The 9,862-nt window shown below is 44.9% G+C and overlaps 1 long non-coding RNA gene across 1 annotated transcript; it reads left to right on the forward strand.

Moving 5' to 3' along the window:
* The first annotated feature begins 774 nt into the window (after positions 1-774).
* LOC130493358 (uncharacterized) lies at positions 775-4,463 on the forward strand. The gene is made up of 4 exons (XR_008933971.1): positions 775-814; positions 3,002-3,079; positions 3,887-3,943; positions 4,360-4,463. It is a non-coding gene; the product is annotated as an uncharacterized LOC130493358 (long non-coding RNA).
* Positions 4,464-9,862: the final 5,399 nt, after the last annotated feature.

Consider the following 9,862-nt stretch of genomic DNA (forward strand, 5'->3'; position numbering starts at 1 on the left):
TAGGGTGATGAGTTTACCTTGGCTCTCTACCCCATTTTTTTGTATCCAATTATAGTAAACCCAAATAGAACATATTAAAGGAGAGGGTTCTAGCAGCAAGGCTGGGGAAGGCCTTGGAAAGCCACTGACGGTTAGAAACGACAATATCAGGTTAAGCTGGACCTGTGTTCTGACTGTGTCTCAATGAGAAGGAAGTATGGTACAGTGACTGGCATGTTGAACAAGGAACCAGGTTCAAATCCCACTTAATGATGATGCTCGCTGAGTGACCTTGGGCCAGTCACATTCTCAGCCTAGCCTACCTCGCTAGGTTCTTGTGAGGGGTGAAGGGGGACTGGGTAGGCCATCCTGAGCTCTTTGGAGTTGGAGTGGGATAAAAACATGACAAATAGATAGCTTCATATGTCATAAAAGTAGTGAGGACAATTGAATAGGACAAAGTGAAACGAAACAGTTGCACCACAGCATGGAATATGTTATTTCTTCGCTTGCCCTGATTCTTTGTTTGAAGTTGTCATATTCAGGAATTTCTACCCATGGAGGGCCACAGTTTGCATTCTGTAGCACGTAAAATGTTATATGCTGTTGCTGGGAAAATAGGGAATTTAATCCATATTGCTTTGGTGTTAGTGCCACTAGTGAGTAGGTTACTTTCTGATGTCTATCATGCCAGCCCTACTTCTGGCAGAAACAGAGAGAAGAGAGCAGGGAGAGGAAGATGATGAAGTGCATTTTCCTTGCAGAATCTTCTTTCTGGCAAGAGAAAGACCTCAGTACTGCTCACCAGGGTGAAATCATGGACCTGAACACAAAGGTAATGCAGAGAGGAGCTTACCTTGGGGAAGCCCAAAGTCATGTGTCCGAGGGCAATGCCTCCACCCCACGCCAGCACTAATTCCAGGAGACTGCAAGCCCCACGGCTGGGGAAGGTGCTTGTCAGGTTGCCGCAGGGCCTGGCCTTGGCAGAGTGTACTCAAAAGTCGGCCAGCTTGAAGGAGCCCGGCCAGCTCTCAGTAGCAAGCTCAACAGCAGAGACCTTGTTAGAGATGGGGCGGGGCAGCCAGCTAGTTAAAGAAGTCCAGTGGGAAGGGCCAGTTTGGTCCAGGGGCTTGTCATTCCCCAGGGCTGGATTGGGGAGGGAGGATTGGCTGAGCCCAGGGTTGGCCCTCCCTTGGGGAAGCGTTTAAAGGGCGTGCCCAGGAGTAGCCAAGGAGGAAGAGTCAGACTCATTCCAAGGCAGCAAGGCATAGATAAATGGCTGAACTAGGGTTGCCAGGTCCCTCTTTGCCACCGGTGGGAGGTTTTTGGGGTGGAGCCTGAGGATGGTGGGGTTTGGGAGGGGGACTTCAATGCCATGGAGTCCAATTGCCAAAGTGGCCATTTTCTCCAGGTGAACTGATCTCTATTGGCTGGAGATCAATTGTAATAGCAGGACATCTTCAGCTACTGCCTGGAGATTGGCAATCCTATGCTGAGCAGAGTGGGGAAATTGGATGAAGAGGAACCCCCTCCTCTTGCTCGGTTCTGAGGCTCTATCCTGGGGCACTTGCCCAACTAAAAGCAACCTTGGAGTTGGAGGGTGAGGCAGCCCTGGACTCAGACCCAACAGTAGCAGAGCCTGACATCATGTTTCAGGGAAATCCTTCCCAAAGGGTTTGTTTAATCCCTAATTTGAGATATTACAGATGCTAAGCAGCTTTGAGGAAGATACCAAGCTTTCATCCAGAAAGAGTAGTGGCATAGGTAAAGAATCCCAGAGTTCTCTGCTCATGGGTGAAAGAGGTTTAGTGCCACTAAGTGAGTAGAAGTGTCCTCCCTGGTATAATCCAGTATACACCTGTAGTGTTGTACAGAACATTGTGGTGTTGGTGTTGGGCTGGAGTTGATTTAAGGAGGGACCATAGCTCAGCTGTATGCAGTGGATCCCAGTTTCAGTCTCTAGTGCTCCAGTTAAGAAAAGGATTCCCAGTAGCAGATTCTGCCAAAGACCTCTGCCTGAGATCTTGGAGATCTGATGCCTTTTAGCATAGACAACACTGAGTTCGATGCATCAAAAGACTAGCTCCATATGTTCCATATATATAGTGATTTACCCTATTTCAGAACATTTCCAGGCTGGAGCTGTGTTGAGTGTCAGGGGAGAGATCCTGAATTGCTAAATCTTGCTTAGTCAGTATTGAGTAACTGTAGGGACCAATAAGCTGCACTTATTGAAAATCCCGTGAAGACATCTAAATTTCTGCATCTCTCTTCCTGGCTGCCAGGTAGTACTATTCTTCATGTGCAATGGCAGCCATTCCTATAAATGTTGCCACTTGGTTTCAGAACTTGATCCACAAGGTGTACCACACCACCTTTTGTGACACCCTAGGCAATCCTGGGACTCCTGGTTTGCACACAGCAACCACTGGTAAAACATTATACAGCATGCTCGGTGACATTACAAGTGATAATATGACTCACCTCTCCGATTACATGCTTTTGTCTGCTTCCCCCAGCCACCTCATACAGTAGGCCAAGCGCAAGAAAATATTTCACTGTAGGCAGGCATATATAATGGAATGAGGAATATACAGAGCATGCCATTCCAAAAAGTTCAAATGGATCGATTCCAAACTCTGCAGATGAATCAATCCCATTCACTCATACTGTTTATGGGACATGAGAGAGGCTTTGCTGTGGTGAAATCATGTATGTGCATGCTCGCACCACATGGGCATGGCCAGTAGCATGGGTCCTTCTCACTATTCAGCTGGTCACAATCTGATGGAAATGATCAGTGCAGCTAGCCTGGCCCAAGTCAGATGCACCCTCAGTGGTATGGAATGTCGCCATAAGGAAACATAACTACTGCTAGCAGGACCTTTGAATTGTGCATCCATGAACCCCTCCTTCCACTAGAAGTGGCTGAACCAAACAGAGGCTTGCAAAAGATTGTAAAGGAGGAGAAGAACTTCAAAAGCACTTTCTTCCAATCTGATGTGTCCTTTCTGTGCCACAGGAACAACCCACCTCCCCAAAAAACCAGGGAGTAAAAGCTCGGTCCAAATCCACTGAGGAGATCCAGCCTGCCAAGAAGGTAACTGTGTGAGCCCAACTCCACTTGGGTGAAGAGTCCAGAATGCATGGTGAGATTCACAGGTGGTCTGTTAGATGGCTGCCTGGGAGCAGACAAGTTCCAGCAAGGGAATACAGTAGGGCAAGGGTTAAGCTGAATACGATGAAGAGAGGGCTATGCCAATGATTCAGGCAGCAAGCAGTTAATTCTGATGACAAACCCAGTACTTGGTTTAATAAAGGATGTTGCGCCACAAACTGCTTCCTTCAGACAGGCTGTCCTCATAGTGCTATGGCACAAATATGAGCTGTGCTCCTTGGACAGGGCAGCCCTGGACTTGAATCCATTCATTCTTGAGCCTGTAGGCAATCTTCCTTTCAAGCAGGTGATCCTCCTTTGGAACACCCAACAGTTTTGACCATGTTGCCTTGCTAGTTGGGTGGATCCTCATGGGCTTCTAGGCCAATGCATGGAATTCCTCTGGGATCTCATTCTGCAAGAATTTGGCCTGGAGTCCAGCAGGTTTTTTGGAAGGAAGTTCTTTCCCACAATCTGAAGAATAAATTGGGGTCTCAGTTGGGGTGGTTCATTACAGTCATCCTAGTGTATAATAGTCATGCCATATGGAGGAGTTGAGGTTGGACGCCCTGCATCCTGGGTTTAAGTTTCCAAAGCAAAACCATGCTGGGGCAGATGCTTATTCTCTTATGAATTTGTTGGGGCAGGGTTGCCCCTGCTTCATTACCATGTCTGGATGGTAGTGCAGACTACACTCGAGTCTAGGTTGAAGCAAATGGGCAACTTGGCTGAACTTGACCCTCATTACAGGCCTTCCACACTCCCCAGAAGTCCTTACCAAACCAGATGGATGCAGATGAGTCCAAGGTATGTTCGGTGCCTATCTGAAACTGTTCATTTACAACATGGAGCAGATCCATAATGGCAGGATAATTTCTTTCAAAAGCAAACTATCTTGCTGCATTGTAGCAAATACATGTTTCAGCTGTGATCCAAGAAGGACTTTCCCCAAGTTGATAATCTTATGAGCACTAGAGATATTTCTTAAGAGGGAAGGAGGGTCCAAGAAGTATTGATGGGGAAATGTAAGGAGACTCACAATGATGGGAGAAATGGCACTATAGGTTTCCCTTGTCTGTGGTAGCAAACAGGGATTCCATGTATCTTGGTTGTCCAGGAGTTCTCTTAAGAAGAAACAACGTATTTACTAGGCTGAGCTTCATTGGGTTATGGAGATTCCAGGTTGTCTTTCCCTGCTGCTGAATGTTTCCTTTGCTTTACAGGGTTCCTGTCCTGTACCAGCACCAAATACTGCTCAACAGCAGCAGACCTGAGGAGAAGGTCATGGTTGCAAGGAGTGGAGTTGTGACCATTCCTTGTGCTACTCCTTGGCCTGGCTGTGTTACTCAGGCTTCGTGCCCTTGTGGATGTCACCGTGGTACTGTCTGTCCAGCTGTTGCTGTCTGATTGCCTGTCCCCTCTGTGAAATGAGCTAAGGGTAAATAAAGTTAGTTGCAATCTGTTTTATTCTCATTGGTTGCATTTATGCAGGAGCTATTTGAAGAGGATGGGAAGGAGGGACCATGGGACTGGAGCCCCAGCTTGCTAGAAGACCTTGTATTGTTGTCCTCTGGTGACACTGCTAGTCTCTTGCCTCCCATCTATTATGTACAAATGGACATCACGCAAAGTAACTTGGAGGATTATTTTATGAAGATTAAGAGTGCAGTGATCACCCCAAAAGGCCCTGAGATTCCTAATAGTTAACGTCTCTCCAAAATATCAAGATATTTGTCTTGAGGATCTTCTTACATAGCCCTCGTTCCTGCTGAAGAACCTGGTATCTTTGTTAATTCCAGCCTGGTTTTTCCTTCTGTTGATTCATTTGCTGGAGACACCACTTTGTGGGAATGTGGTATCGCTTATTTGATATATTTTTAGCTACTAAAATTTATGGGAAATTCTCAAGATTAGCTCTTGATCCATCCCCTTTCAGAGCCAGTTCAAAAGTACCAGGAGGCACTTGGGAAATCAGAACGCATCTGAGGCACCCCCACATCCAAGCCTCCTGCCATGTAGAAAGTTAATTTTTTTCTACCCATGGAAAGCTGGCACAGGGCTGTCAGTCACGAATCCCTCCACTATAGGTGGAACTATCTCATGAAAGGGCTGTACCACATGTCTCCCCCTGTACCTATGAATCAGCTCTTAATATCCTCACCCAGACAAAATAAATGGAGAAACCTCCGTTGAGCTTGCATGTCACATGCCTCTGGGATAAATGGCTCCTCTTGAGGGGGAAAAAAAGGCATATTGCCTTGTTGCAAACAAGAGAGCACAAAAGAGGGATGAGTCACGGTGTGTCCATAGAACAAGGTGTGTTATTAATAAAGTACTGTCATCACAGCTTCTGCCTTTTTTCATCGTATCCCCATGCTACAAGGGGGTGGGAGGCAATGTCTGCAGGGAGACAGTGTCAGTGGACTGCCACCCCACAAGCTGGGCCAGGACTTTGGCCCCCAAGTCAGTCAATGAGTGATTGGCCAGGGCAAAGTAGATTAATGATTGTAAAGGGCTCTGGAAAGAGGACTGCTTGCTCCCTGAGGTGGACACAATGCTAGGAGGTCCTAACAGGTACAAGCAGACGTTAAAATGCAGCTCTCTGGGCTAGTGTTCTTATACTTTTACATAAAGTGATCCGCATGTAGGGTTGCCAGGTCTCTCTTCACCACCACCGGGAGGTTTTTGGGGCAGAATTTGAGGAGGACGGAGTTTGGGAAGAGGAGGGACTTCAATGCCATAGAATCCAATTGCCAAAGTGGCCATTTTCTCTACATGAGCTGATCTCTATCAGCTGGAGATCAGTTGTAATAGCAGGAGATCTCCACCTGGCAATTGGCAACCCTATCCACATGCCGGAGGTCTGGAAGCACTATAGAAATAAAAGTCATTATTATTGTACTGATTGCAGCAAAAGGGGAAATCTCTGTAGCCTTGGGGCATTTCTCATGAGGCTTTCAGAGTATGTGGCTTTGATGTTCATTTATTCCACTAACACTGCTTCTTGCATTAGCTATTTGAAACCCACAACATGAAGTGGAGGAAGTCCTCAAACCCAAATTTCCTAATTTGTACTTGCCTGAAGATCCAGAACTTCCCTTGGGATGCATTCCTCTGTAGGGCACACTCAAAGCAACAGCATGAATGTTGACCATACCAGTCTGTCTACAGAGGGTTTTAAATTTTCTTTTTAAACTTATTTTTTATTCTGCTATTCACTAGCCTTAACCACAGCCCTTTCTTCAATGCTGTGTTCTTTCTGTTTATGATTTTGCCGCCTGACTGCAGTACATTCCAGAGACATCTTTCAAAGGTTCTTTCCTTACTCTTTTGAGAAGCTGCTCATGCCCCCAGAGAATAAAATCTGGCTACGTGCAATTTTATTGCAATCTTTTAAAAAGAGGTGTCTTGAAAATGCAAAGAAGCAGCCAGTTATCACGAGATGAAGTGCAAATGATGGAAACCGTGTACGATGTATGAAACTCATTACACAACGAATCAAAGAATGATGCACAGAAAAGCAAAACTTGTAAGGATTATGACGGGCATAATGTTTAAGCATGCTTTTGTTATCTCTATAATTCAAGTGGCATTTTATTTACTGAATTAGATTTTAAGGCTGGTTTTGGTCAATAGGCCCAAGTGGTTTACAATAATAACAAAATTTTATCAATCAAACATTTATGTAAAAAGGATGCTTGTTATATGTCCATGTGTACAACTAGGGTGTGCTTTGAAAAACTAAATCTTTTTCTTCTTCCATGATTGCCTCAACATTAAGTGAGTCATTACCATAATTTTACTTAGTCCTCCATGAAGATATATGTTTACATGTTTGTACAGGTGGATTTTTTGGTATATATACATAGGTTTGAAATATATGCACACCAGATTACTCTGTGTCCTGGGAAAGAAAAGTAATAGAGGAAAGGAAATTGTACTTCATCCCACTCTCCATTCTCACAACAAGGAAAAGAAGCAAGGAGTGCAGATTTCCTTCAACTAATATTTATGATGCATATAGTGGTCTAAGTGCTTTACATTATTGCAGTAATCTTTACAGCAACACTGTATCAATGTTATTATTGCCAATGGAGTGGGTGAGGCTGAGAGATGGTGGCTGGCCAAAGACCACCCAGTGAGCTCATAGCTGAGGAGATATTAAAACTTCCTACCTAGCATCCAAGTATTATACCCAGGGTAGGGTTGCCAACCTCCAGGTAGCACCTGGAGATTTCCCCCTATTACAGCTGATCTTCAGATGAGCAAGATCAGCTCCCCTGGAGAAAATGGCTGCTTTCGAAGGTGGACCGTATGGCATTATACCCTGCTGAGGTCCCTCCCCTCTCCAAACCCCGGCCTTCCCAAACTCCACCTTCAAAATATGTAGGTATTTCCCAGCCCAGAGCTGGCCTAACCCAGGACCAGGTTAAGGCCATTAGAGGCCCTAAGCATGGAAAAGATTACGGTGCCCCCCATATGTAATTCAAAATAAAAACAATACTAACCCATAATAAAATTTTATTTTTCAAAATTACACAAAAGTTGCATGTATGCTGAAATCAAAATACTTCTTTCTAGGTTTTTTTTTTTTTAAAAAAAAGAAATATCAATTTCTTTTAAACAAATTCTCCTTTTTATGTCCTTGTTTTGCTGCTGCCCTAAGCACGGGCTTAGCCTGCCAACTGGGTAATCCTGTGCTGATTATACCAACATCATTAACAACTGAACATGATTCTCCTCACACAATAAGAAGAAGCCCTCTTGAGGTGCCAGGTACACAGTACCACCAATAAGAGGGCTGCACGCCGATAAGACACACTGGTGCTGGCCTTCAGTGAAGTGAGGTCGGTGGGCACACAGGAGAGGGCGTTTTCAGTTGGGGACTGCAGGCTTTGGAACTATCTGCCCCAGGCCCGGTCGACCCTCTTGTTGTCAGCCTACAAAAGATTAGTTATTTTCTCAGTGGCCCTTGATGGGGACCGAACCCGGGCTATGGTTTCGTTGCCCGTGCTACTTGTTATTTCTCCTTTATTTCAGTTATACTCTCTTTTTTACCTCTCTATGACTTTATTGTGCTGTGATTATTACAAGTGTGTTTGGGATGTGATCTTTTTATAGCTGTTTTCCTTGGGGTTTCATTTTTGAAAGAGTATAATTTTATATATATTTAATGGCTATGGGTATTTTGTAATTTTTTGGTCTGTTGATATTGTTGTTTTTATGTTTTTAATTTGTATGCCCCCTCCTTGAGTACTTTGTAGAAGGGCTGGATATTATTGTGTGTGTGTGTTAAGTGCCATCAAGTCGCTTCCGACTCATGGCGACCCTATGAATGAAAGTCCTCCAAAATGTCCTATCTTTGACAGCCTTGCTCAGATCTTGCAAATTATGCTACTTTCCGACCATCTAATTATCATTATCCCCTACCTTATCATCATAACAGAGAACAGATTTCCAGCCTCTACTTCATATCATCCAGAAGGCACTATTTAGTTCTAATACATCACGGCCACCATGGCTGCCTTGGGGCTATCCTAGGTTGTAATGGATCCAACCAACACATGAAAAAGTCACGCTCTAGATCTAATTTTTGGTACTGAGCAGACTTGTGGTGATCTGATTATAAGTCTGGACGGTCAGCCGGTGCCACAGTCAGATCATTATCTGCTGAAGGCTCGGTTGATGATTGCACCTCACCCCTGCAAGGGCAGTGGGCCAATTGAGGTTAGCCACCCCAGAGGCTAATGAAGCCTATGAAATTCTAAAAAGGGCTGGGGGATTTGAGGAGTGACTCTCTGGAAAATCTGGAGGGAGCTTGGAATGACAGGCTCCACTGGACGATAGACAGGGTCAGCCCCAGATGTCTTCTACCGCCTTCAAATAGAACCCCAGCTTCCTGGTTTACTGGGGAGTTATGGAGGATTAAAAAGGACTGGTAGACATCCAGAGCAGTGATCATAGTGGAAAACCTGGGCCAAATCTGACAGAACACACTATAGAACCCATTGGAAACCTATGAGGTGGTGGTGATGGCAGCGAATAAATTTTACTTCTCTGCTACTATTGTGTTGGCTGAATCACATCCAGCCCAATTACTTAGATTAATTAGGCAGTTGAAGACTCCCAGGGGTGTGTCTCTAAACATTAATGATTTGGCATTTAGCAGTGATGTTTTTATATGGTTCTTTGTGGACAAAATCTCCCAGGTCCATTCTGACCTAGATGCTGACTTAATCGGTACACAGGTGGAAGAGGTGTCTGTAGCATTCTCTAGCTGCTATTGCTTGGATCATTTCAGGCCGGTTTCCCTGACTGGTGCTGACAAAGTTCTGGGTACTGTGAAGATAGATGAATGTCCTTCGTGGCTTGTAAAACCCTACAAGAAGGGCATTGGGTCCTTTGATTCTGAGGACTGTGAATGCCCCCCTGACGGTTTTTCCAAAGCCCCTGAAAGAAGCAACTATCAGACCTTTACTCAAGAAGGCATCTTTGTGAATCAGGTTTTGGCCAATTATAGACCTGCTTTGAACTTTCCCTTTTTTGGGAAAGGTTATTTAATCGTTAGTGGCAGAGCAACTCTAGAAATACTCGAATGGGACATCTGCCCTAGATCCTTTCCCATCGGGACTGAATTTGGGACAGAGACAGCTATAGTAGTGGATCTGTGCTAGTGGATGATCTCTTCAGATGGACAAAGGGAATGCAATACGGCCGAGGCACCTG

The sequence above is a fragment of the Euleptes europaea genome, chromosome 1, assembly GCF_029931775.1.
Source record: "Euleptes europaea isolate rEulEur1 chromosome 1, rEulEur1.hap1, whole genome shotgun sequence".
NCBI lineage: Eukaryota > Metazoa > Chordata > Lepidosauria > Squamata > Sphaerodactylidae > Euleptes > Euleptes europaea.